This window comes from Heptranchias perlo, chromosome 5 (genome assembly GCF_035084215.1).
Source record: "Heptranchias perlo isolate sHepPer1 chromosome 5, sHepPer1.hap1, whole genome shotgun sequence".
Classification (NCBI taxonomy): Eukaryota; Metazoa; Chordata; class Chondrichthyes; order Hexanchiformes; family Hexanchidae; genus Heptranchias; species Heptranchias perlo.
In genome coordinates, this window is record NC_090329.1 from 113,892,532 (window position 1) to 113,919,192 (window position 26,661).

Consider the following 26,661-nt stretch of genomic DNA (forward strand, 5'->3'; position numbering starts at 1 on the left):
GACACTAGCCAGAAGTCCAGCGCAGGTGTTGATGAGTTTTTATGTGAGAAAGGTCAGTGCTAAGTTTACTTCTTAGTACAGCACAGAAGGAGGCCACAGGCCAGTAAATGTTTTCCCTTGCAGAGATTGCTACCTTTGAGGTCCTTGTTTTTAACTTGGTCCCTATCCGTAGCTGGTGAAAGTGTGAGTAGAGGACTAGAGTACAAGGCGGCAGAAGTTATGCTGCAGCTATACAAAACCCTGGTTAGACCGCACCTGGAGTACTGTGAGCAGTTCTGGGCACCGCACCTTCGGAAGGACATATCGGCCTCGGAGGGAGTGCAGCGTAGGTTTACTAGAACGCTAGCCGGACTTCAAGGGTTAAGTTACGAGGAGAGATGACACAAATTGGGGTTGTATTCTCTGGAGTTTCGAAGGTTAAGGGGTGATCTGATGGAAGTTCATAAGATATTAAGGGGAACAGATAGGGTGGATAGAGAGCAACTATTTCCGCTGGTTGGGGATTCTAGGAGTAAGGGGCAGAGTCTAAAAAGTAGAGCCAGACCTTTGAGGAGAGAGATGAGGAAACATTACTACCCACAAAGGGTGGTAGAAGTTTGTAAGTCTCTCACGCAAAGGGCAATTGATAGGAGCTCAATTGCGAAATTGAAATGTGAGAGAGATAGGTTTTTGTCAAGCAAAGGTATGAAGGGATATGGGCGAAAGGCAGGTCTCTGGAGTTAGATGAGAGATGAGCCATGATGTTCTGAAATGGCGGAGCAGGCAGGCAGGCAGGCAGGCAGGCAGGCGGGTGTGAATGGCCTCCTCCTGTTGCTATGTTGTAGGATTTGAATGAAGCGTTGAGCTTGCTATGTGATTGTTTTGCAGATGAAGCAGGACTTGTGTGTGTTTGTGTTTGGCAGTGCGAATGCGTGTACCCTGTGAGTGATGTTGTTTCCCCCGGCGCCAGGCAAGTGCAGAAAGTGTGGTAAAGAATGAAGAAGAGGACTGCAGCCCTTTAAGTAAAGGGAAAAGCAAGCAATTGATGCCTACGGCCATACTAGTCTGAAAACGCCCGATCTCGTCTGATTTCGGAAGCTTAAGCAGAGTCAGGCCTGGTTAGTACTTGGATGGGAGACCGCCTGGGAATACCAGGTGCAGTAGGCTTTTCTTGCCAGCAGAGGCTGCTCTCAGCTCTGCACACTCCCTTCAATCACAAAGCTTTTTGCTGCTTGCTCCTGCACTCTCTCTCGCTTTCCTTTGCCCATTCCTTTGCTGCACATTCTCCTGCTGCCAGACAAAGGCAAGGGAGTCGACACAGAGTCAACAAAAAAAAACACATGAAGAAAATAAGCTGGCAAAAAAAATACACAAAGCAGCAAGCGTTTAAGTAAAGAGAAGCAAAGCAGGCCATCGCTTACTACCACACTCCTCTGAAAAGTACCCCATCCCATCCGATATCACAAGCTAAGTCAGAGGCAGGCCTGGTCAGTACTCGCTTGGGACACCGCCTGGAAATAGCAACTGCCGTCGGCTTTTCTTGTTCGCTGTTTGCTGTTCTTCACGCCGACGCTGCCTTCATTTGCCAGTCTTTTTGCTGATCGCTCGCTCGCTCGCTCGCTCGCTGTTGCTCGCTTTCCTCGGCCCATTTCCTGGCAGCACGTTCATAGGAACGGGAGAAGGCCATTCAGCCCTTTGAGCCTGTTCTGCCATTCGTGACTGATGTGTACCTTAACTCCATTTACCCGCCTGTGCTCCATAACCCTCAACACCCGTGCCTAACAAAAATCAATCAATCTCGGTTTTGAGATTTTCAATTGATCCCCAGCCTCAACAGCTTTTTGGGGGAGAGAGTTCCAGATTTCTACTACACTTTGTGTGAAGAAGTGCTTCCTGACATCACCCGTGAACTGCCTAGCTGTAATTTTCAGATTATGCCCCCTTGTTCCGGACTCCCCCACCAGAGGAAATAGTTTCTCTATCGAGCCTATCAGCTCCTTTAATAATCTTAAACACCTCAATTAGATCTTAATCTTCTAAACTCAAGGGAATACGAGCCGAGTCGATGCAACCTGTCCTGACAACTTAACCCTTTTAGCCCCGGTATCATTTTGGTAAATGTGCGCTGCAGCCCCTCCAAGACCAGTGTATCCTTCCTGAGGTGTGGTGCCCAGAACTGAACGCAGTACTCCAGATGCGGTCTAAGCAGAGCTTTATACAACCGTAGCATAACTTTGTATTGTATTCCAGCCCTGTTGAGATGAAGACTAACATTCGCCGACCTGCCGGTCAAATCGGGGCCAGCGGCTGCTTTTATCCATGTGCGGAAAGGCACACATCTTCTTCTGGCCTGAATTGGGCCAAGGTGACTTAAATTGGGGTCTGGGCTTGAGCCTTTTCTAAGCAGCTGGGCCTGGGAGAGGAGAAAAGGCTGCTCCCCGGTTGTCTGTATTTTGAGGCAGGAGGGAGCAGCGTTTTTGCAGCAGTGAGTGAGTGAGTGAGTGAGTGATTGGGTGAGTGAGTGAAGGAATGGTGAAGCTAATGAAGGTTAAGGCCAGGGGAAGGCAATGAAGGGTAGGTAGGGTTGCCAACTCTGGTTGGACGCATTCCTGGAGGTTTTATCACATGACTTCCAACCACCCGACCCAGTCAAACATCCTTTTTGACCCATCTGCTATAATTTTCGAACTAATTAAGAAAAGCGTTCAAAGAAAATGAAAAACCATTTTTCTTTTAATGCCTCTATGATGTTTCTCCACGGTTGGTTGGCAGCAGTGTCCAGGAGATTAATCTTTAATTCCTGGAGACTCCAGGGCAATCCTGGAGGCTTGGCAACCCTCCAATTGCGTGAGGTAAGCAGTCAAGTACTGACTTTTCATATTGAATCTACATTTTCTTTACCCAACATTTGGACTTCTGTCCCTTTCTCCCCAGGTTTTGCCGGGCCTCCGACAGGTCAATTTCACCCCTTAGGGCCTCTGCCTGCCCCATTTCTTATGCCTACACCACATAATCTACAAGCCTCTCCATCACCATTTTGATGCCCATTTTAGTTCATGCATGCGGAAAGTCCCGAAAGGCCTCTCCCGACCAACAATCACGGCATGTGTTTATTGAATGATTTCAGGGGCTTTCGTCGCGAAGACACTAGCCAGAAGTCCAGCGCAGGTGTTGATGAGTTTTTATGTGAGAAAGGTCAGTGCTAAGTTTACTTCTTAGTACAGCACAGAAGGAGGCCACAGGCCAGTAAATGTTTTCCCTTGCAGAGATTGCTACCTTTGAGGTCCTTGTTTTTAACTTGGTCCCTATCCGTAGCTGGTGAAAGTGTGAGTAGAGGACTAGAGTACAAGGCGGCAGAAGTTATGCTGCAGCTATACAAAACCCTGGTTAGACCGCACCTGGAGTACTGTGAGCAGTTCTGGGCACCGCACCTTCGGAAGGACATATCGGCCTCGGAGGGAGTGCAGCGTAGGTTTACTAGAACGCTAGCCGGACTTCAAGGGTTAAGTTACGAGGAGAGATGACACAAATTGGGGTTGTATTCTCTGGAGTTTCGAAGGTTAAGGGGTGATCTGATGGAAGTTCATAAGATATTAAGGGGAACAGATAGGGTGGATAGAGAGCAACTATTTCCGCTGGTTGGGGATTCTAGGAGTAAGGGGCAGAGTCTAAAAAGTAGAGCCAGACCTTTGAGGAGAGAGATGAGGAAACATTACTACCCACAAAGGGTGGTAGAAGTTTGTAAGTCTCTCACGCAAAGGGCAATTGATAGGAGCTCAATTGCGAAATTGAAATGTGAGAGAGATAGGTTTTTGTCAAGCAAAGGTATGAAGGGATATGGGCGAAAGGCAGGTCTCTGGAGTTAGATGAGAGATGAGCCATGATGTTGTGAAATGGCGGAGCAGGCAGGCAGGCAGGCAGGCAGGCAGGCGGGTGTGAATGGCCTCCTCCTGTTGCTATGTTGTAGGATTTGAATGAAGCGTTGAGCTTGCTATGTGATTGTTTTGCAGATGAAGCAGGACTTGTGTGTGTTTGTGTTTGGCAGTGCGAATGCGTGTACCCTGTGAGTGATGTTGTTTCCCCCGGCGCCAGGCAAGTGCAGAAAGTGTGGTAAAGAATGAAGAAGAGGACTGCAGCCCTTTAAGTAAAGGGAAAAGCAAGCAATTGATGCCTACGGCCATACTAGTCTGAAAACGCCCGATCTCGTCTGATTTCGGAAGCTTAAGCAGAGTCAGGCCTGGTTAGTACTTGGATGGGAGACCGCCTGGGAATACCAGGTGCAGTAGGCTTTTCTTGCCAGCAGAGGCTGCTCTCAGCTCTGCACACTCCCTTCAATCACAAAGCTTTTTGCTGCTTGCTCCTGCACTCTCTCTCGCTTTCCTTTGCCCATTCCTTTGCTGCACATTCTCCTGCTGCCAGACAAAGGCAAGGGAGTCGACACAGAGTCAACAAAAAAAAACACATGAAGAAAATAAGCTGGCAAAAAAAATACACAAAGCAGCAAGCGTTTAAGTAAAGAGAAGCAAAGCAGGCCATCGCTTACTACCACACTCCTCTGAAAAGTACCCCATCCCATCCGATATCACAAGCTAAGTCAGAGGCAGGCCTGGTCAGTACTCGCTTGGGACACCGCCTGGAAATAGCAACTGCCGTCGGCTTTTCTTGTTCGCTGTTTGCTGTTCTTCACGCCGACGCTGCCTTCATTTGCCAGTCTTTTTGCTGATCGCTCGCTCGCTCGCTCGCTGTTGCTCGCTTTCCTCGGCCCATTTCCTGGCAGCACGTTCATAGGAACGGGAGAAGGCCATTCAGCCCTTTGAGCCTGTTCTGCCATTCGTGACTGATGTGTACCTTAACTCCATTTACCCGCCTGTGCTCCATAACCCTCAACACCCGTGCCTAACAAAAATCAATCAATCTCGGTTTTGAGATTTTCAATTGATCCCCAGCCTCAACAGCTTTTTGGGGGAGAGAGTTCCAGATTTCTACTACACTTTGTGTGAAGAAGTGCTTCCTGACATCACCCGTGAACTGCCTAGCTGTAATTTTCAGATTATGCCCCCTTGTTCCGGACTCCCCCACCAGAGGAAATAGTTTCTCTATCGAGCCTATCAGCTCCTTTAATAATCTTAAACACCTCAATTAGATCTTAATCTTCTAAACTCAAGGGAATACGAGCCGAGTCGATGCAACCTGTCCTGACAACTTAACCCTTTTAGCCCCGGTATCATTTTGGTAAATGTGCGCTGCAGCCCCTCCAAGACCAGTGTATCCTTCCTGAGGTGTGGTGCCCAGAACTGAACGCAGTACTCCAGATGCGGTCTAAGCAGAGCTTTATACAACCGTAGCATAACTTTGTATTGTATTCCAGCCCTGTTGAGATGAAGACTAACATTCGCCGACCTGCCGGTCAAATCGGGGCCAGCGGCTGCTTTTATCCATGTGCGGAAAGGCACACATCTTCTTCTGGCCTGAATTGGGCCAAGGTGACTTAAATTGGGGTCTGGGCTTGAGCCTTTTCTAAGCAGCTGGGCCTGGGAGAGGAGAAAAGGCTGCTCCCCGGTTGTCTGTATTTTGAGGCAGGAGGGAGCAGCGTTTTTGCAGCAGTGAGTGAGTGAGTGAGTGAGTGATTGGGTGAGTGAGTGAAGGAATGGTGAAGCTAATGAAGGTTAAGGCCAGGGGAAGGCAATGAAGGGTAGGTAGGGTTGCCAACTCTGGTTGGACGCATTCCTGGAGGTTTTATCACATGACTTCCAACCACCCGACCCAGTCAAACATCCTTTTTGACCCATCTGCTATAATTTTCGAACTAATTAAGAAAAGCGTTCAAAGAAAATGAAAAACCATTTTTCTTTTAATGCCTCTATGATGTTTCTCCACGGTTGGTTGGCAGCAGTGTCCAGGAGATTAATCTTTAATTCCTGGAGACTCCAGGGCAATCCTGGAGGCTTGGCAACCCTCCAATTGCGTGAGGTAAGCAGTCAAGTACTGACTTTTCATATTGAATCTACATTTTCTTTACCCAACATTTGGACTTCTGTCCCTTTCTCCCCAGGTTTTGCCGGGCCTCCGACAGGTCAATTTCACCCCTTAGGGCCTCTGCCTGCCCCATTTCTTATGCCTACACCACATAATCTACAAGCCTCTCCATCACCATTTTGATGCCCATTTTAGTTCATGCATGCGGAAAGTCCCGAAAGGCCTCTCCCGACCAACAATCACGGCATGTGTTTATTGAATGATTTCAGGGGCTTTCGTCGCGAAGACACTAGCCAGAAGTCCAGCGCAGGTGTTGATGAGTTTTTATGTGAGAAAGGTCAGTGCTAAGTTTACTTCTTAGTACAGCACAGAAGGAGGCCACAGGCCAGTAAATGTTTTCCCTTGCAGAGATTGCTACCTTTGAGGTCCTTGTTTTTAACTTGGTCCCTATCCGTAGCTGGTGAAAGTGTGAGTAGAGGACTAGAGTACAAGGCGGCAGAAGTTATGCTGCAGCTATACAAAACCCTGGTTAGACCGCACCTGGAGTACTGTGAGCAGTTCTGGGCACCGCACCTTCGGAAGGACATATCGGCCTCGGAGGGAGTGCAGCGTAGGTTTACTAGAACGCTAGCCGGACTTCAAGGGTTAAGTTACGAGGAGAGATGACACAAATTGGGGTTGTATTCTCTGGAGTTTCGAAGGTTAAGGGGTGATCTGATGGAAGTTCATAAGATATTAAGGGGAACAGATAGGGTGGATAGAGAGCAACTATTTCCGCTGGTTGGGGATTCTAGGAGTAAGGGGCAGAGTCTAAAAAGTAGAGCCAGACCTTTGAGGAGAGAGATGAGGAAACATTACTACCCACAAAGGGTGGTAGAAGTTTGTAAGTCTCTCACGCAAAGGGCAATTGATAGGAGCTCAATTGCGAAATTGAAATGTGAGAGAGATAGGTTTTTGTCAAGCAAAGGTATGAAGGGATATGGGCGAAAGGCAGGTCTCTGGAGTTAGATGAGAGATGAGCCATGATGTTCTGAAATGGCGGAGCAGGCAGGCAGGCAGGCAGGCAGGCAGGCGGGTGTGAATGGCCTCCTCCTGTTGCTATGTTGTAGGATTTGAATGAAGCGTTGAGCTTGCTATGTGATTGTTTTGCAGATGAAGCAGGACTTGTGTGTGTTTGTGTTTGGCAGTGCGAATGCGTGTACCCTGTGAGTGATGTTGTTTCCCCCGGCGCCAGGCAAGTGCAGAAAGTGTGGTAAAGAATGAAGAAGAGGACTGCAGCCCTTTAAGTAAAGGGAAAAGCAAGCAATTGATGCCTACGGCCATACTAGTCTGAAAACGCCCGATCTCGTCTGATTTCGGAAGCTTAAGCAGAGTCAGGCCTGGTTAGTACTTGGATGGGAGACCGCCTGGGAATACCAGGTGCAGTAGGCTTTTCTTGCCAGCAGAGGCTGCTCTCAGCTCTGCACACTCCCTTCAATCACAAAGCTTTTTGCTGCTTGCTCCTGCACTCTCTCTCGCTTTCCTTTGCCCATTCCTTTGCTGCACATTCTCCTGCTGCCAGACAAAGGCAAGGGAGTCGACACAGAGTCAACAAAAAAAAACACATGAAGAAAATAAGCTGGCAAAAAAAATACACAAAGCAGCAAGCGTTTAAGTAAAGAGAAGCAAAGCAGGCCATCGCTTACTACCACACTCCTCTGAAAAGTACCCCATCCCATCCGATATCACAAGCTAAGTCAGAGGCAGGCCTGGTCAGTACTCGCTTGGGACACCGCCTGGAAATAGCAACTGCCGTCGGCTTTTCTTGTTCGCTGTTTGCTGTTCTTCACGCCGACGCTGCCTTCATTTGCCAGTCTTTTTGCTGATCGCTCGCTCGCTCGCTCGCTGTTGCTCGCTTTCCTCGGCCCATTTCCTGGCAGCACGTTCATAGGAACGGGAGAAGGCCATTCAGCCCTTTGAGCCTGTTCTGCCATTCGTGACTGATGTGTACCTTAACTCCATTTACCCGCCTGTGCTCCATAACCCTCAACACCCGTGCCTAACAAAAATCAATCAATCTCGGTTTTGAGATTTTCAATTGATCCCCAGCCTCAACAGCTTTTTGGGGGAGAGAGTTCCAGATTTCTACTACACTTTGTGTGAAGAAGTGCTTCCTGACATCACCCGTGAACTGCCTAGCTGTAATTTTCAGATTATGCCCCCTTGTTCCGGACTCCCCCACCAGAGGAAATAGTTTCTCTATCGAGCCTATCAGCTCCTTTAATAATCTTAAACACCTCAATTAGATCTTAATCTTCTAAACTCAAGGGAATACGAGCCGAGTCGATGCAACCTGTCCTGACAACTTAACCCTTTTAGCCCCGGTATCATTTTGGTAAATGTGCGCTGCAGCCCCTCCAAGACCAGTGTATCCTTCCTGAGGTGTGGTGCCCAGAACTGAACGCAGTACTCCAGATGCGGTCTAAGCAGAGCTTTATACAACCGTAGCATAACTTTGTATTGTATTCCAGCCCTGTTGAGATGAAGACTAACATTCGCCGACCTGCCGGTCAAATCGGGGCCAGCGGCTGCTTTTATCCATGTGCGGAAAGGCACACATCTTCTTCTGGCCTGAATTGGGCCAAGGTGACTTAAATTGGGGTCTGGGCTTGAGCCTTTTCTAAGCAGCTGGGCCTGGGAGAGGAGAAAAGGCTGCTCCCCGGTTGTCTGTATTTTGAGGCAGGAGGGAGCAGCGTTTTTGCAGCAGTGAGTGAGTGAGTGAGTGAGTGATTGGGTGAGTGAGTGAAGGAATGGTGAAGCTAATGAAGGTTAAGGCCAGGGGAAGGCAATGAAGGGTAGGTAGGGTTGCCAACTCTGGTTGGACGCATTCCTGGAGGTTTTATCACATGACTTCCAACCACCCGACCCAGTCAAACATCCTTTTTGACCCATCTGCTATAATTTTCGAACTAATTAAGAAAAGCGTTCAAAGAAAATGAAAAACCATTTTTCTTTTAATGCCTCTATGATGTTTCTCCACGGTTGGTTGGCAGCAGTGTCCAGGAGATTAATCTTTAATTCCTGGAGACTCCAGGGCAATCCTGGAGGCTTGGCAACCCTACAATTGCGTGAGGTAAGCAGTCAAGTACTGACTTTTCATATTGAATCTACATTTTCTTTACCCAACATTTGGACTTCTGTCCCTTTCTCCCCAGGTTTTGCCGGGCCTCCGACAGGTCAATTTCACCCCTTAGGGCCTCTGCCTGCCCCATTTCTTATGCCTACACCACATAATCTACAAGCCTCTCCATCACCATTTTGATGCCCATTTTAGTTCATGCATGCGGAAAGTCCCGAAAGGCCTCTCCCGACCAACAATCACGGCATGTGTTTATTGAATGATTTCAGGGGCTTTCGTCGCGAAGACACTAGCCAGAAGTCCAGCGCAGGTGTTGATGAGTTTTTATGTGAGAAAGGTCAGTGCTAAGTTTACTTCTTAGTACAGCACAGAAGGAGGCCACAGGCCAGTAAATGTTTTCCCTTGCAGAGATTGCTACCTTTGAGGTCCTTGTTTTTAACTTGGTCCCTATCCGTAGCTGGTGAAAGTGTGAGTAGAGGACTAGAGTACAAGGCGGCAGAAGTTATGCTGCAGCTATACAAAACCCTGGTTAGACCGCACCTGGAGTACTGTGAGCAGTTCTGGGCACCGCACCTTCGGAAGGACATATCGGCCTCGGAGGGAGTGCAGCGTAGGTTTACTAGAACGCTAGCCGGACTTCAAGGGTTAAGTTACGAGGAGAGATGACACAAATTGGGGTTGTATTCTCTGGAGTTTCGAAGGTTAAGGGGTGATCTGATGGAAGTTCATAAGATATTAAGGGGAACAGATAGGGTGGATAGAGAGCAACTATTTCCGCTGGTTGGGGATTCTAGGAGTAAGGGGCAGAGTCTAAAAAGTAGAGCCAGACCTTTGAGGAGAGAGATGAGAAAACATTACTACCCACAAAGGGTGGTAGAAGTTTGTAAGTCTCTCACGCAAAGGGCAATTGATAGGAGCTCAATTGCGAAATTGAAATGTGAGAGAGATAGGTTTTTGTCAAGCAAAGGTATGAAGGGATATGGGCGAAAGGCAGGTCTCTGGAGTTGGATGAGAGATGAGCCATGATGTTCTGAAATGGCGGAGCAGGCAGGCAGGCAGGCAGGCAGGCAGGCGGGTGTGAATGGCCTCCTCCTGTTGCTATGTTGTAGGATTTGAATGAAGCGTTGAGCTTGCTATGTGATTGTTTTGCAGATGAAGCAGGACTTGTGTGTGTTTGTGTTTGGCAGTGCGAATGCGTGTACCCTGTGAGTGATGTTGTTTCCCCCGGCGCCAGGCAAGTGCAGAAAGTGTGGTAAAGAATGAAGAAGAGGACTGCAGCCCTTTAAGTAAAGGGAAAAGCAAGCAATTGATGCCTACGGCCATACTAGTCTGAAAACGCCCGATCTCGTCTGATCTCGGAAGCTTAAGCAGAGTCAGGCCTGGTTAGTACTTGGATGGGAGACCGCCTGGGAATACCAGGTGCAGTAGGCTTTTCTTGCCAGCAGAGGCTGCTCTCAGCTCTGCGCACTCCCTTCAATCACAAAGCTTTTTGCTGCTTGCTCCTGCACTCTCTCTCGCTTTCCTTTGCCCATTCCTTTGCTGCACATTCTCCTGCTGCCAGACAAAGGCAAGGGAGTCGACACAGAGTCAACAAAAAAAAACACATGAAGAAAATAAGCTGGCAAAAAAAATACACAAAGCAGCAAGCGTTTAAGTAAAGAGAAGCAAAGCAGGCCATCGCTTAATACCACACTCCTCTGAAAAGTACCCCATCCCATCCGATATCACAAGCTAAGTCAGAGGCAGGCCTGGTCAGTACTCGCTTGGGACACCGCCTGGAAATAGCAACTGCCGTCGGCTTTTCTTGTTCGCTGTTTGCTGTTCTTCACGCCGACGCTGCCTTCATTTGCCAGTCTTTTTGCTGATCGCTCGCTCGCTCGCTCGCTGTTGCTCGCTTTCCTCGGCCCATTTCCTGGCAGCACGTTCATAGGAACGGGAGAAGGCCATTCAGCCCTTTGAGCCTGTTCTGCCATTCGTGACTGATGTGTACCTTAACTCCATTTACCCGCCTGTGCTCCATAACCCTCAACACCCGTGCCTAACAAAAATCAATCAATCTCGGTTTTGAGATTTTCAATTGATCCCCAGCCTCAACAGCTTTTTGGGGGAGAGAGTTCCAGATTTCTACTACACTTTGTGTGAAGAAGTGCTTCCTGACATCACCCGTGAACTGCCTAGCTGTAATTTTCAGATTATGCCCCCTTGTTCCGGACTCCCCCACCAGAGGAAATAGTTTCTCTATCGAGCCTATCAGCTCCTTTAATAATCTTAAACACCTCAATTAGATCTTAATCTTCTAAACTCAAGGGAATACGAGCCGAGTCGATGCAACCTGTCCTGACAACTTAACCCTTTTAGCCCCGGTATCATTTTGGTAAATGTGCGCTGCAGCCCCTCCAAGACCAGTGTATCCTTCCTGAGGTGTGGTGCCCAGAACTGAACGCAGTACTCCAGATGCGGTCTAAGCAGAGCTTTATACAACCGTAGCATAACTTTGTATTGTATTCCAGCCCTGTTGAGATGAAGACTAACATTCGCCGACCTGCCGGTCAAATCGGGGCCAGCGGCTGCTTTTATCCATGTGCGGAAAGGCACACATCTTCTTCTGGCCTGAATTGGGCCAAGGTGACTTAAATTGGGGTCTGGGCTTGAGCCTTTTCTAAGCAGCTGGGCCTGGGAGAGGAGAAAAGGCTGCTCCCCGGTTGTCTGTATTTTGAGGCAGGAGGGAGCAGCGTTTTTGCAGCAGTGAGTGAGTGAGTGAGTGAGTGATTGGGTGAGTGAGTGAAGGAATGGTGAAGCTAATGAAGGTTAAGGCCAGGGGAAGGCAATGAAGGGTAGGTAGGGTTGCCAACTCTGGTTGGACGCATTCCTGGAGGTTTTAACACATGACTTCCAACCACCCGACCCAGTCAAACATCCTTTTTGACCCATCTGCTATAATTTTCGAACTAATTAAGAAAAGCGTTCAAAGAAAATGAAAAACCATTTTTCTTTTAATGCCTCTATGATGTTTCTCCACGGTTGGTTGGCAGCAGTGTCCAGGAGATTAATCTTTAATTCCTGGAGACTCCAGGGCAATCCTGGAGGCTTGGCAACCCTACAATTGCGTGAGGTAAGCAGTCAAGTACTGACTTTTCATATTGAATCTACATTTTCTTTACCCAACATTTGGACTTCTGTCCCTTTCTCCCCAGGTTTTGCCGGGCCTCCGACAGGTCAATTTCACCCCTTAGGGCCTCTGCCTGCCCCATTTCTTATGCCTACACCACATAATCTACAAGCCTCTCCATCACCATTTTGATGCCCATTTTAGTTCATGCATCCGGAAAGTCCCGAAAGGCCTCTCCCGACCAACAATCACGGCATGTGTTTATTGAATGATTTCAGGGGCATTCGTCGCGAAGACACTAGCCAGAAGTCCAGCGCAGGTGTTGATGAGTTTTTATGTGAGAAAGGTCAGTGCTAAGTTTACTTCTTAGTACAGCACAGAAGGAGGCCACAGGCCAGTAAATGTTTTCCCTTGCAGAGATTGCTACCTTTGAGGTCCTTGTTTTTAACTTGGTCCCTATCCGTAGCTGGTGAAAGTGTGAGTAGAGGACTAGAGTACAAGGCGGCAGAAGTTATGCTGCAGCTATACAAAACCCTGGTTAGACCGCACCTGGAGTACTGTGAGCAGTTCTGGGCACCGCACCTTCGGAAGGACATATCGGCCTCGGAGGGAGTGCAGCGTAGGTTTACTAGAACGCTAGCCGGACTTCAAGGGTTAAGTTACGAGGAGAGATGACACAAATTGGGGTTGTATTCTCTGGAGTTTCGAAGGTTAAGGGGTGATCTGATGGAAGTTCATAAGATATTAAGGGGAACAGATAGGGTGGATAGAGAGCAACTATTTCCGCTGGTTGGGGATTCTAGGAGTAGGGGGCAGAGTCTAAAAAGTAGAGCCAGACCTTTGAGGAGAGAGATGAGAAAACATTACTACCCACAAAGGGTGGTAGAAGTTTGTAAGTCTCTCACGCAAAGGGCAATTGATAGGAGCTGAATTGCGAAATTGAAATGTGAGAGAGATAGGTTTTTGTCAAGCAAAGGTATGAAGGGATATGGGCGAAAGGCAGGTCTCTGGAGTTAGATGAGAGATGAGCCATGATGTTGTGAAATGGCGGAGCAGGCAGGCAGGCAGGCAGGCAGGGAGGCAGGCAGGCAGGCGGGTGTGAATGGCCTCCTCCTGTTGCTATGTTGTAGGATTTGAATGAAGCGTTGAGCTTGCTATGTGATTGTTTTGCAGATGAAGCAGGACTTGTGTGTGTTTGTGTTTGGCAGTGCGAATGCGTGTACCCTGTGAGTGATGTTGTTTCCCCCGGCGCCAGGCAAGTGCAGAAAGTGTGGTAAAGAATGAAGAAGAGGACTGCAGCCCTTTAAGTAAAGGGAAAAGCAAACAATTGATGCCTACGGCCATACTAGTCTGAAAACGCCCGATCTCGTCTGATCTCGGAAGCTTAAGCAGAGTCAGGCCTGGTTTGTACTTGGATGGGAGACCGCCTGGGAATACCAGGTGCAGTAGGCTTTTCTTGCCAGCAGAGGCTGCTCTCAGCTCTGCGCACTCCCTTCAATCACAAAGCTTTTTGCTGCTTGCTCCTGCACTCTCTCTCGCTTTCCTTTGCCCATTCCTTTGCTGCACATTCTCCTGCTGCCAGACAAAGGCAAGGGAGTCGACACAGAGTCAACAAAAAAAAACACATGAAGAAAATAAGCTGGCAAAAAACATACACAAAGCAGCAAGCGTTTAAGTAAAGAGAAGCAAAGCAGGCCATCGCTTACTACCACACTCCTCTGAAAAGTACCCCATCCCATCCGATATCACAAGCTAAGTCAGAGGCAGGCCTGGTCAGTACTCGCTTGGGACACCGCCTGGAAATAGCAACTGCCGTCGGCTTTTCTTGTTCGCTGTTTGCTGTTCTTCACGCCGACGCTGCCTTCATTTGCCAGTCTTTTTGCTGATCGCTCGCTCGCTCGCTCGCTCGCTCGCTGTTGCTCGCTTTCCTCGGCCCATTTCCTGGCAGCACGTTCATAGGAACGGGAGAAGGCCATTCAGCCCTTTGAGCCTGTTCTGCCATTCGTGACTGATGTGTACCTTAACTCCATTTACCCGCCTGTGCTCCATAACCCTCAACACCCGTGCCTAACAAAAATCAATCAATCTCGGTTTTGAGATTTTCAATTGATCCCCAGCCTCAACAGCTTTTTGGGGGAGAGAGTTCCAGATTTCTACTACACTTTGTGTGAAGAAGTGCTTCCTGACATCACCCGTGAACTGCCTAGCTGTAATTTTCAGATTATGCCCCCTTGTTCCGGACTCCCCCACCAGAGGAAATAGTTTCTCTATCGAGCCTATCAGCTCCTTTAATAATCTTAAACACCTCAATTAGATCTTAATCTTCTAAACTCAAGGGAATACGAGCCGAGTCGATGCAACCTGTCCTGACAACTTAACCCTTTTAGCCCCGGTATCATTTTGGTAAATGTGCGCTGCAGCCCCTCCAAGACCAGTGTATCCTTCCTGAGGTGTGGTGCCCAGAACTGAACGCAGTACTCCAGATGCGGTCTAAGCAGAGCTTTATACAACCGTAGCATAACTTTGTATTGTATTCCAGCCCTGTTGAGATGAAGACTAACATTCGCCGACCTGCCGGTCAAATCGGGGCCAGCGGCTGCTTTTATCCATGTGCGGAAAGGCACACATCTTCTTCTGGCCTGAATTGGGCCAAGGTGACTTAAATTGGGGTCTGGGCTTGAGCCTTTTCTAAGCAGCTGGGCCTGGGAGAGGAGAAAAGGCTGCTCCCCGGTTGTCTGTATTTTGAGGCAGGAGGGAGCAGCGTTTTTGCAGCAGTGAGTGAGTGAGTGAGTGAGTGAGTGAGTGATTGGGTGAGTGAGTGAAGGAATGGTGAAGCTAATGAAGGTTAAGGCCAGGGGAAGGCAATGAAGGGTAGGTAGGGTTGCCAACTCTGGTTGGACGCATTCCTGGAGGTTTTATCACATGACTTCCAACCACCCGACCCAGTCAAACATCCTTTTTGACCCATCTGCTATAATTTTCGAACTAATTAAGAAAAGCGTTCAAAGAAAAGGAAAAACCATTTTTCTTTTAATGCCTCTATGATGTTTCTCCACGGTTGGTTGGCAGCAGTGTCCAGGAGATTAATCTTTAATTCCTGGAGACTCCAGGGCAATCCTGGAGGCTTGGCAACCCTACAATTGCGTGAGGTAAGCAGTCAAGTACTGACTTTTCATATTGAATCTACATTTTCTTTACCCAACATTTGGACTTCTGTCCCTTTCTCCCCAGGTTTTGCCGGGCCTCCGACAGGTCAATTTCACCCCTTAGGGCCTCTGCCTGCCCCATTTCTTATGCCTACACCACATAATCTACAAGCCTCTCCATCACCATTTTGATGCCCATTTTAGTTCATGCATCCGGAAAGTCCCGAAAGGCCTCTCCCGACCAACAATCACGGCATGTGTTTATTGAATGATTTCAGGGGCTTTCGTCGCGAAGACACTAGCCAGAAGTCCAGCGCAGGTGTTGATGAGTTTTTATGTGAGAAAGGTCAGTGCTAAGTTTACTTCTTAGTACAGCACAGAAGGAGGCCACAGGCCAGTAAATGTTTTCCCTTGCAGAGATTGCTACCTTTGAGGTCCTTGTTTTTAACTTGGTCCCTATCCGTAGCTGGTGAAAGTGTGAGTAGAGGACTAGAGTACAAGGCGGCAGAAGTTATGCTGCAGCTATACAAAACCCTGGTTAGACCGCACCTGGAGTACTGTGAGCAGTTCTGGGCACCGCACCTTCGGAAGGACATATCGGCCTCGGAGGGAGTGCAGCGTAGGTTTACTAGAACGCTAGCCGGACTTCAAGGGTTAAGTTACGAGGAGAGATGACACAAATTGGGGTTGTATTCTCTGGAGTTTCGAAGGTTAAGGGGTGATCTGATGGAAGTTCATAAGATATTAAGGGGAACAGATAGGGTGGATAGAGAGCAACTATTTCCGCTGGTTGGGGATTCTAGGAGTAGGGGGCAGAGTCTAAAAAGTAGAGCCAGACCTTTGAGGAGAGAGATGAGAAAACATTACTACCCACAAAGGGTGGTAGAAGTTTGTAAGTCTCTCACGCAAAGGGCAATTGATAGGAGCTGAATTGCGAAATTGAAATGTGAGAGAGATAGGTTTTTGTCAAGCAAAGGTATGAAGGGATATGGGCGAAAGGCAGGTCTCTGGAGTTGGATGAGAGATGAGCCATGATGTTCTGAAATGGCGGAGCAGGCAGGCAGGCAGGCAGGCAGGCAGGCAGGCGGGTGTGAATGGCCTCCTCCTGTTGCTATGTTGTAGGATTTGAATGAAGCGTTGAGCTTGCTATGTGATTGTTTTGCAGATGAAGCAGGACTTGTGTGTGTTTGTGTTTGGCAGTGCGAATGCGTGTACCCTGTGAGTGATGTTGTTTCCCCCGGCGCCAGGCAAGTGCAGAAAGTGTGGTAAAGAATGAAGAAGAGGACTGCAGCCCTTTAAGTAAAGGGAAAAGCAAGCAATTGATGCCTACGGCCATACTAGTCTGAAAACGCCCGATCTCGTCTGATCTCGGAAGCTTAAGCAGAGTCAGGCCTGGTTAGTACTTGGATGGAAGACCGCCTGGGAATACCAGGTGCAGTAGGCTTTTCTTGCCAGCAGAGGCTGCTCTCAGCTCTGCGCACTCCCTTCAATCACAAAGCTTTTTGCTGCTTGCTCCTGCACTCTCTCTCGCTTTCCTTTGCCCATTCCTTTGCTGCACATTCTCCTGCTGCCAGACAAAGGCAAGGGAGTCGACACAGAGTCAACAAAAAAAAACACATGAAGAAAATAAGCTGGCAAAAAACATACACAAAGCAGCAAGCGTTTAAGTAAAGAGAAGCAAAGCAGGCCATCGCTTACTACCACACTCCTCTGAAAAGTACCCCATCCCATCCGATATCACAAGCTAAGTCAGAGGCAGGCCTGGTCAGTACTCGCTTGGGACACCGCCTGGAAATAGCAACTGCCGTCGGCTTTTCTTGTTCGCTGTTTGCTGTTCTTCACGCCGACGCTGCCTTCATTTGCCAGTCTTTTTGCTGATCGCTCGCTCGCTCGCTCGCTCGCTGTTGCTCGCTTTCCTCGGCCCATTTCCTGGCAGCACGTTCATAGGAACGGGAGAAGGCCATTCAGCCCTTTGAGCCTGTTCCGCCATTCGTGACTGATGTGTACCTTAACTCCATTTACCCGCCTGTGCTCCATAACCCTCAACACCCGTGCCTAACAAAAATCAATCAATCTCGGTTTTGAGATTTTCAATTGATCCCCAGCCTCAACAGCTTTTTGGGGGAGAGAGTTCCAGATTTCTACTACACTTTGTGTGAAGAAGTGCTTCCTGACATCACCCGTGAACTGCCTAGCTGTAATTTTCAGATTATGCCCCCTTGTTCCGGACTCCCCCACCAGAGGAAATAGTTTCTCTATCGAGCCTATCAGCTCCTTTAATAATCTTAAACACCTCAATTAGATCTTAATCTTCTAAACTCAAGGGAATACGAGCCTAGTCGATGCAACCTGTCCTGACAACTTAACCCTTTTAGCCCCGGTATCATTTTGGTAAATGTGCGCTGCAGCCCCTCCAAGACCAGTGTATCCTTCCTGAGGTGTGGTGCCCAGAACTGAACGCAGTACTCCAGATGCGGTCTAAGCAGAGCTTTATACAACCGTAGCATAACTTTGTATTGTATTCCAGCCCTGTTGAGATGAAGACTAACATTCGCCGACCTGCCGGTCAAATCGGGGCCAGCGGCTGCTTTTATCCATGTGCGGAAAGGCACACATCTTCTTCTGGCCTGAATTGGGCCAAGGTGACTTAAATTGGGGTCTGGGCTTGAGCCTTTTCTAAGCAGCTGGGCCTGGGAGAGGAGAAAAGGCTGCTCCCCGGTTGTCTGTATTTTGAGGCAGGAGGGAGCAGCGTTTTTGCAGCAGTGAGTGAGTGAGTGAGTGAGTGATTGGGTGAGTGAGTGAAGGAATGGTGAAGCTAATGAAGGTTAAGGCCAGGGGAAGGCAATGAAGGGTAGGTAGGGTTGCCAACTCTGGTTGGACGCATTCCTGGAGGTTTTATCACATGACTTCCAACCACCCGACCCAGTCAAACATCCTTTTTGACCCATCTGCTATAATTTTCGAACTAATTAAGAAAAGCGTTCAAAGAAAAGGAAAAACCATTTTTCTTTTAATGTCTCTATGATGTTTCTCCACGGTTGGTTGGCAGCAGTGTCCAGGAGATTAATCTTTAATTCCTGGAGACTCCAGGGCAATCCTGGAGGCTTGGCAACCCTCCAATTGCGTGAGGTAAGCAGTCAAGTACTGACTTTTCATATTGAATCTACATTTTCTTTACCCAACATTTGGACTTCTGTCCCTTTCTCCCCAGGTTTTGCCGGGCCTCCGACAGGTCAATTTCACCCCTTAGGGCCTCTGCCTGCCCCATTTCTTATGCCTACACCACATAATCTACAAGCCTCTCCATCACCATTTTGATGCCCATTTTAGTTCATGCATCCGGAAAGTCCCGAAAGGCCTCTCCCGACCAACAATCACGGCATGTGTTTATTGAATGATTTCAGGGGCTTTCGTCGCGAAGACACTAGCCAGAAGTCCAGCGCAGGTGTTGATGAGTTTTTATGTGAGAAAGGTCAGTGCTAAGTTTACTTCTTAGTACAGCACAGAAGGAGGCCACAGGCCAGTAAATGTTTTCCCTTGCAGAGATTGCTACCTTTGAGGTCCTTGTTTTTAACTTGGTCCCTATCCGTAGCTGGTGAAAGTGTGAGTAGAGGACTAGAGTACAAGGCGGCAGAAGTTATGCTGCAGCTATACAAAACCCTGGTTAGACCGCACCTGGAGTACTGTGAGCAGTTCTGGGCACCGCACCTTCGGAAGGACATATCGGCCTCGGAGGGAGTGCAGCGTAGGTTTACTAGAACGCTAGCCGGACTTCAAGGGTTAAGTTACGAGGAGAGATGACACAAATTGGGGTTGTATTCTCTGGAGTTTCGAAGGTTAAGGGGTGATCTGATGGAAGTTCATAAGATATTAAGGGGAACAGATAGGGTGGATAGAGAGCAACTATTTCCGCTGGTTGGGGATTCTAGGAGTAGGGGGCAGAGTCTAAAAAGTAGAGCCAGACCTTTGAGGAGAGAGATGAGAAAACATTACTACCCACAAAGGGTGGTAGAAGTTTGTAAGTCTCTCACGCAAAGGGCAATTGATAGGAGCTGAATTGCGAAATTGAAATGTGAGAGAGATAGGTTTTTGTCAAGCAAAGGTATGAAGGGATATGGGCGAAAGGCAGGTCTCTGGAGTTAGATGAGAGATGAGCCATGATGTTCTGAAATGGCGGAGCAGGCAGGCAGGCAGGCAGGCAGGCAGGCGGGTGTGAATGGCCTCCTCCTGTTGCTATGTTGTAGGATTTGAATGAAGCGTTGAGCTTGCTATGTGATTGTTTTGCAGATGAAGCAGGACTTGTGTGTGTTTGTGTTTGGCAGTGCGAATGCGTGTACCCTGTGAGTGATGTTGTTTCCCCCGGCGCCAGGCAAGTGCAGAAAGTGTGGTAAAGAATGAAGAAGAGGATTGCAGCCCTTTAAGTAAAGGGAAAAGCAAGCAATTGATGCCTACGGCCATACTAGTCTGAAAACGCCCGATCTCGTCTGATCTCGGAAGCTTAAGCAGAGTCAGGCCTGGTTAGTACTTGGATGGGAGACCGCCTGGGAATACCAGGTGCAGTAGGCTTTTCTTGCCAGCAGAGGCTGCTCTCAGCTCTGCGCACTCCCTTCAATCACAAAGCTTTTTGCTGCTTGCTCCTGCACTCTCTCTCGCTTTCCTTTGCCCATTCCTTTGCTGCACATTCTCCTGCTGCCAGACAAAGGCAAGGGAGTCGACACAGAGTCAACAAAAAAAAACACATGAAGAAAATAAGCTGGCAAAAAACATACACAAAGCAGCAAGCGTTTAAGTAAAGAGAAGCAAAGCAGGCCATCGCTTACTACCACACTCCTCTGAAAAGTACCCCATCCCATCCGATATCACAAGCTAAGTCAGAGGCAGGCCTGGTCAGTACTCGCTTGGGACACCGCCTGGAAATAGCAACTGCCGTCGGCTTTTCTTGTTCGCTGTTTGCTGTTCTTCACGCCGACGCTGCCTTCATTTGCCAGTCTTTTTGCTGATCGCTCGCTCGCTCGCTCGCTGTTGCTCGCTTTCCTCGGCCCATTTCCTGGCAGCACGTTCATAGGAACGGGAGAAGGCCATTCAGCCCTTTGAGCCTGTTCTGCCATTCGTGACTGATGTGTACCTTAACTCCATTTACCCGCCTGTGCTCCATAACCCTCAACACCCGTGCCTAACAAAAATCAATCAATCTCGGTTTTGAGATTTTCAATTGATCCCCAGCCTCAACAGCTTTTTGGGGGAGAGAGTTCCAGATTTCTACTACACTTTGTGTGAAGAAGTGCTTCCTGACATCACCCGTGAACTGCCTAGCTGTAATTTTCAGATTATGCCCCCTTGTTCCGGACTCCCCCACCAGAGGAAATAGTTTCTCTATCGAGCCTATCAGCTCCTTTAATAATCTTAAACACCTCAATTAGATCTTAATCTTCTAAACTCAAGGGAATACGAGCCGAGTCGATGCAACCTGTCCTGACAACTTAACCCTTTTAGCCCCGGTATCATTTTGGTAAATGTGCGCTGCAGCCCCTCCAAGACCAGTGTATCCTTCCTGAGGTGTGGTGCCCAGAACTGAACGCAGTACTCCAGATGCGGTCTAAGCAGAGCTTTATACAACCGTAGCATAACTTTGTATTGTATTCCAGCCCTGTTGAGATGAAGACTAACATTCGCCGACCTGCCGGTCAAATCGGGGCCAGCGGCTGCTTTTATCCATGTGCGGAAAGGCACACATCTTCTTCTGGCCTGAATTGGGCCAAGGTGACTTAAATTGGGGTCTGGGCTTGAGCCTTTTCTAAGCAGCTGGGCCTGGGAGAGGAGAAAAGGCTGCTCCCCGGTTGTCTGTATTTTGAGGCAGGAGGGAGCAGCGTTTTTGCAGCAGTGAGTGAGTGAGTGAGTGAGTGATTGGGTGAGTGAGTGAAGGAATGGTGAAGCTAATGAAGGTTAAGGCCAGGGGAAGGCAATGAAGGGTAGGTAGGGTTGCGAACTCTGGTTGGACGCATTCCTGGAGGTTTTATCACATGACTTCCAACCACCCGACCCAGTCAAACATCCTTTTTGACCCATCTGCTATAATTTTCGAACTAATTAAGAAAAGCGTTCAAAGAAAAGGAAAAACCATTTTTCTTTTAATGCCTCTATGATGTTTCTCCACGGTTGGTTGGCAGCAGTGTCCAGGAGATTAATCTTTAATTCCTGGAGACTCCAGGGCAATCCTGGAGGCTTGGCAACCCTCCAATTGCGTGAGGTATGCAGTCAAGTACTGACTTTTCATATTGAATCTACATTTTCTTTACCCAACATTTGGACTTCTGTCCCTTTCTCCCCAGGTTTTGCCGGGCCTCCGACAGGTCAATTTCACCCCTTAGGGCCTCTGCCTGCCCCATTTCTTATGCCTACACCACATAATCTACAAGCCTCTCCATCACCATTTTGATGCCCATTTTAGTTCATGCATCCGGAAAGTCCCGAAAGGCCTCTCCCGACCAACAATCACGGCATGTGTTTATTGAATGATTTCAGGGGCTTTCGTCGCGAAGACACTAGCCAGAAGTCCAGCGCAGGTGTTGATGAGTTTTTATGTGAGAAAGGTCAGTGCTAAGTTTACTTCTTAGTACAGCACAGAAGGAGGCCACAGGCCAGTAAATGTTTTCCCTTGCAGAGATTGCTACCTTTGAGGTCCTTGTTTTTAACTTGGTCCCTATCCGTAGCTGGTGAAAGTGTGAGTAGAGGACTAGAGTACAAGGCGGCAGAAGTTATGCTGCAGCTATACAAAACCCTGGTTAGACCGCACCTGGAGTACTGTGAGCAGTTCTGGGCACCGCACCTTCGGAAGGACATATCGGCCTCGGAGGGAGTGCAGCGTAGGTTTACTAGAACGCTAGCCGGACTTCAAGGGTTAAGTTACGAGGAGAGATGACACAAATTGGGGTTGTATTCTCTGGAGTTTCGAAGGTTAAGGGGTGATCTGATGGAAGTTCATAAGATATTAAGGGGAACAGATAGGGTGGATAGAGAGCAACTATTTCCGCTGGTTGGGGATTCTAGGAGTAGGGGGCAGAGTCTAAAAAGTAGAGCCAGACCTTTGAGGAGAGAGATGAGAAAACATTACTACCCACAAAGGGTGGTAGAAGTTTGTAAGTCTCTCACGCAAAGGGCAATTGATAGGAGCTGAATTGCGAAATTGAAATGTGAGAGAGATAGGTTTTTGTCAAGCAAAGGTATGAAGGGATATGGGCGAAAGGCAGGTCTCTGGAGTTAGATGAGAGATGAGCCATGATGTTCTGAAATGGCGGAGCAGGCAGGCAGGCAGGCAGGCAGGCAGGCGGGTGTGAATGGCCTCCTCCTGTTGCTATGTTGTAGGATTTGAATGAAGCGTTGAGCTTGCTATGTGATTGTTTTGCAGATGAAGCAGGACTTGTGTGTGTTTGTGTTTGGCAGTGCGAATGCGTGTACCCTGTGAGTGATGTTGTTTCCCCCGGCGCCAGGCAAGTGCAGAAAGTGTGGTAAAGAATGAAGAAGAGGACTGCAGCCCTTTAAGTAAAGGGAAAAGCAAGCAATTGATGCCTACGGCCATACTAGTCTGAAAACGCCCGATCTCGTCTGATCTCGGAAGCTTAAGCGGAGTCAGGCCTGGTTAGTACTTGGATGGGAGACCGCCTGGGAATACCAGGTGCAGTAGGCTTTTCTTGCCAGCAGAGGCTGCTCTCAGCTCTGCACACTCCCTTCAATCACAAAGCTTTTTGCTGCTTGCTCCTGCACTCTCTCTCGCTTTCCTTTGCCCATTCCTTTGCTGCACATTCTCCTGCTGCCAGACAAAGGCAAGGGAGTCGACACAGAGTCAACAAAAAAAAACACATGAAGAAAATAAGCTGGCAAAAAACATACACAAAGCAGCAAGCGTTTAAGTAAAGAGAAGCAAAGCAGGCCATCGCTTACTACCACACTCCTCTGAAAAGTACCCCATCCCATCCGATATCACAAGCTAAGTCAGAGGCAGGCCTGGTCAGTACTCGCTTGGGACACCGCCTGGAAATAGCAACTGCCGTCGGCTTTTCTTGTTCGCTGTTTGCTGTTCTTCACGCCGACGCTGCCTTCATTTGCCAGTCTTTTTGCTGATCGCTCGCTCGCTCGCTTTCGTCGGCCCATTTCCTGGCAGCACGTTCATAGGAACGGGAGAAGGCCATTCAGCCCTTTGAGCCTGTTCCGCCATTCGTGACTGATGTGTACCTTAACTCCATTTACCCGCCTTTGCTCCATAACCCTCAACACCCGTGCCTAACAAAAATCAATCAATCTCGGTTTTGAGATTTTCAATTGATCCCCAGCCTCAACAGCTTTTTGGGGGAGAGAGTTCCAGATTTCTACTGCACTTTGTGTGAAGAAGTGCTTCCTGACATCACCCGTGAACTGCCTAGCTGTAATTTTCAGATTATGCCCCCTTGTTCCGGACTCCCCCACCAGAGGAAATAGTTTCTCTATCGAGCCTATCAGCTCCTTTAATAATCTTAAACACCTCAATTAGATCTTAATCTTCTAAACTCAAGGGAATACGAGCCGAGTCGATGCAACCTGTCCTGACAACTTAACCCTTTTAGCCCCGGTATCATTTTGGTAAATGTGCGCTGCAGCCCCTCCAAGACCAGTGTATCCTTCCTGAGGTGTGGTGCCCAGAACTGAACGCAGTACTCCAGATGCGGTCTAAGCAGAGCTTTATACAACCGTAGCATAACTTTGTATTGTATTCCAGCCCTGTTGAGATGAAGACTAACATTCGCCGACCTGCCGGTCAAATCGGGGCCAGCGGCTGCTTTTATCCATGTGCGGAAAGGCACACATCTTCTTCTGGCCTGAATTGGGCCAAGGTGACTTAAATTGGGGTGTGGGCTTGAGCCTTTTCTAAGCAGCTGGGCCTGGGAGAGGAGAAAAGGCTGCTCCCCGGTTGTCTGTATTTTGAGGCAGGAGGGAGCAGCGTTTTTGCAGCAGTGAGTGAGTGAGTGAGTGAGTGAGTGAGTGATTGGGTGAGTGAGTGAAGGAATGGTGAAGCTAATGAAGGTTAAGGCCAGGGGAAGGCAATGAAGGGTAGGTAGGGTTGCCAACTCTGGTTGGACGCATTCCTGGAGGTTTTATCACATGACTTCCAACCACCCGACCCAGTCAAACATCCTTTTTGACCCATCTGCTATAATTTTCGAACTAATTAAGAAAAGCGTTCAAAGAAAAGGAAAAACCATTTTTCTTTTAATGCCTCTATGATGTTTCTCCACGGTTGGTTGGCAGCAGTGTCCAGGAGATTAATCTTTAATTCCTGGAGACTCCAGGGCAATCCTGGAGGCTTGGCAACCCTACAATTGCGTGAGGTAAGCAGTCAAGTACTGACTTTTCATATTGAATCTACATTTTCTTTACCCAACATTTGGACTTCTGTCCCTTTCTCCCCAGGTTTTGCCGGGCCTCCGACAGGTCAATTTCACCCCTTAGGGCCTCTGCCTGCCCCATTTCTTATGCCTACACCACATAATCTACAAGCCTCTCCATCACCATTTTGATGCCCATTTTAGTTCATGCATGCGGAAAGTCCCGAAAGGCCTCTCCCGACCAACAATCACGGCATGTGTTTATTGAATGATTTCAGGGGCTTTCGTCGCGAAGACACTAGCCAGAAGTCCAGCGCAGGTGTTGATGAGTTTTTATGTGAGAAAGGTCAGTGCTAAGTTTACTTCTTAGTACAGCACAGAAGGAGGCCACAGGCCAGTAAATGTTTTCCCTTGCAGAGATTGCTACCTTTGAGGTCCTTGTTTTTAACTTGGTCCCTATCCGTAGCTGGTGAAAGTGTGAGTAGAGGACTAGAGTACAAGGCGGCAGAAGTTATGCTGCAGCTATACAAAACCCTGGTAAGACCGCACCTGGAGTACTGTGAGCAGTTCTGGGCACCGCACCTTCGGAAGGACATATCGGCCTCGGAGGGAGTGCAGCGTAGGTTTACTAGAACGCTAGCCGGACTTCAAGGGTTAAGTTACGAGGAGAGATGACACAAATTGGGGTTGTATTCTCTGGAGTTTCGAAGGTTAAGGGGTGATCTGATGGAAGTTCATAAGATATTAAGGGGAACAGATAGGGTGGATAGAGAGCAACTATTTCCGCTGGTTGGGGATTCTAGGAGTAGGGGGCAGAGTCTAAAAAGTAGAGCCAGACCTTTGAGGAGAGAGATGAGAAAACATTACTACCCACAAAGGGTGGTAGAAGTTTGTAAGTCTCTCACGCAAAGGGCAATTGATAGGAGCTGAATTGCGAAATTGAAATGTGAGAGAGATAGGTTTTTGTCAAGCAAAGGTATGAAGGGATATGGGCGAAAGGCAGGTCTCTGGAGTTGGATGAGAGATGAGCCATGATGTTCTGAAATGGCGGAGCAGGCAGGCAGGCAGGCAGGCAGGCAGGCAGGCGGGTGTGAATGGCCTCCTCCTGTTGCTATGTTGTAGGATTTGAATGAAGCGTTGAGCTTGCTATGTGATTGTTTTGCAGATGAAGCAGGACTTGTGTGTGTTTGTGTTTGGCAGTGCGAATGCGTGTACCCTGTGAGTGATGTTGTTTCCCCCGGCGCCAGGCAAGTGCAGAAAGTGTGGTAAAGAATGAAGAAGAGGATTGCAGCCCTTTAAGTAAAGGGAAAAGCAAGCAATTGATGCCTACGGCCATACTAGTCTGAAAACGCCCGATCTCGTCTGATCTCGGAAGCTTAAGCAGAGTCAGGCCTGGTTAGTACTTGGATGGGAGACCGCCTGGGAATACCAGGTGCAGTAGGCTTTTCTTGCCAGCAGAGGCTGCTCTCAGCTCTGCGCACTCCCTTCAATCACAAAGCTTTTTGCTGCTTGCTCCTGCACTCTCTCTCGCTTTCCTTTGCCCATTCCTTTGCTGCACATTCTCCTGCTGCCAGACAAAGGCAAGGGAGTCGACACAGAGTCAACAAAAAAAAACACATGAAGAAAATAAGCTGGCAAAAAACATACACAAAGCAGCAAGCGTTTAAGTAAAGAGAAGCAAAGCAGGCCATCGCTTACTACCACACTCCTCTGAAAAGTACCCCATCCCATCCGATATCACAAGCTAAGTCAGAGGCAGGCCTGGTCAGTACTCGCTTGGGACACCGCCTGGAAATAGCAACTGCCGTCGGCTTTTCTTGTTCGCTGTTTGCTGTTCTTCACGCCGACGCTGCCTTCATTTGCCAGTCTTTTTGCTGATCGCTCGCTCGCTCGCTCGCTCGCTGTTGCTCGCTTTCCTCGGCCCATTTCCTGGCAGCACGTTCATAGGAACGGGAGAAGGCCATTCAGCCCTTTGAG

At 48.5% G+C, this 26,661-nt stretch overlaps 5 non-coding genes and 4 pseudogenes across 5 annotated transcripts; all 9 read left to right on the forward strand.

Annotated features, from left to right (window-relative positions):
- The first annotated feature begins 1,026 nt into the window (after positions 1-1,026).
- Positions 1,027-1,146, forward strand: LOC137322326 (5S ribosomal RNA; annotated as a pseudogene).
- A 3,002-nt stretch (positions 1,147-4,148) lies between these two features.
- Positions 4,149-4,268, forward strand: LOC137322327 (5S ribosomal RNA; annotated as a pseudogene).
- Positions 4,269-7,266: 2,998 nt separating this feature from the next.
- On the forward strand, positions 7,267-7,386 carry LOC137322329 (5S ribosomal RNA; annotated as a pseudogene).
- Positions 7,387-10,384: 2,998 nt separating this feature from the next.
- On the forward strand, positions 10,385-10,504 carry LOC137322271 (5S ribosomal RNA). The gene has a single exon (XR_010963027.1). It is a non-coding gene; the product is annotated as a 5S ribosomal RNA (ribosomal RNA).
- Positions 10,505-13,514: 3,010 nt separating this feature from the next.
- Positions 13,515-13,634, forward strand: LOC137322312 (5S ribosomal RNA). Its single transcript, XR_010963066.1, has one exon. It is a non-coding gene; the product is annotated as a 5S ribosomal RNA (ribosomal RNA).
- A 3,018-nt stretch (positions 13,635-16,652) lies between these two features.
- LOC137322319 (5S ribosomal RNA) lies at positions 16,653-16,772 on the forward strand (annotated as a pseudogene).
- A 3,002-nt stretch (positions 16,773-19,774) lies between these two features.
- Positions 19,775-19,894, forward strand: LOC137322272 (5S ribosomal RNA). Its single transcript, XR_010963028.1, has one exon. It is a non-coding gene; the product is annotated as a 5S ribosomal RNA (ribosomal RNA).
- Positions 19,895-22,892: 2,998 nt separating this feature from the next.
- On the forward strand, positions 22,893-23,012 carry LOC137322292 (5S ribosomal RNA). The gene has a single exon (XR_010963047.1). It is a non-coding gene; the product is annotated as a 5S ribosomal RNA (ribosomal RNA).
- Positions 23,013-26,008: 2,996 nt separating this feature from the next.
- On the forward strand, positions 26,009-26,128 carry LOC137322273 (5S ribosomal RNA). Its single transcript, XR_010963029.1, has one exon. It is a non-coding gene; the product is annotated as a 5S ribosomal RNA (ribosomal RNA).
- Positions 26,129-26,661: the final 533 nt, after the last annotated feature.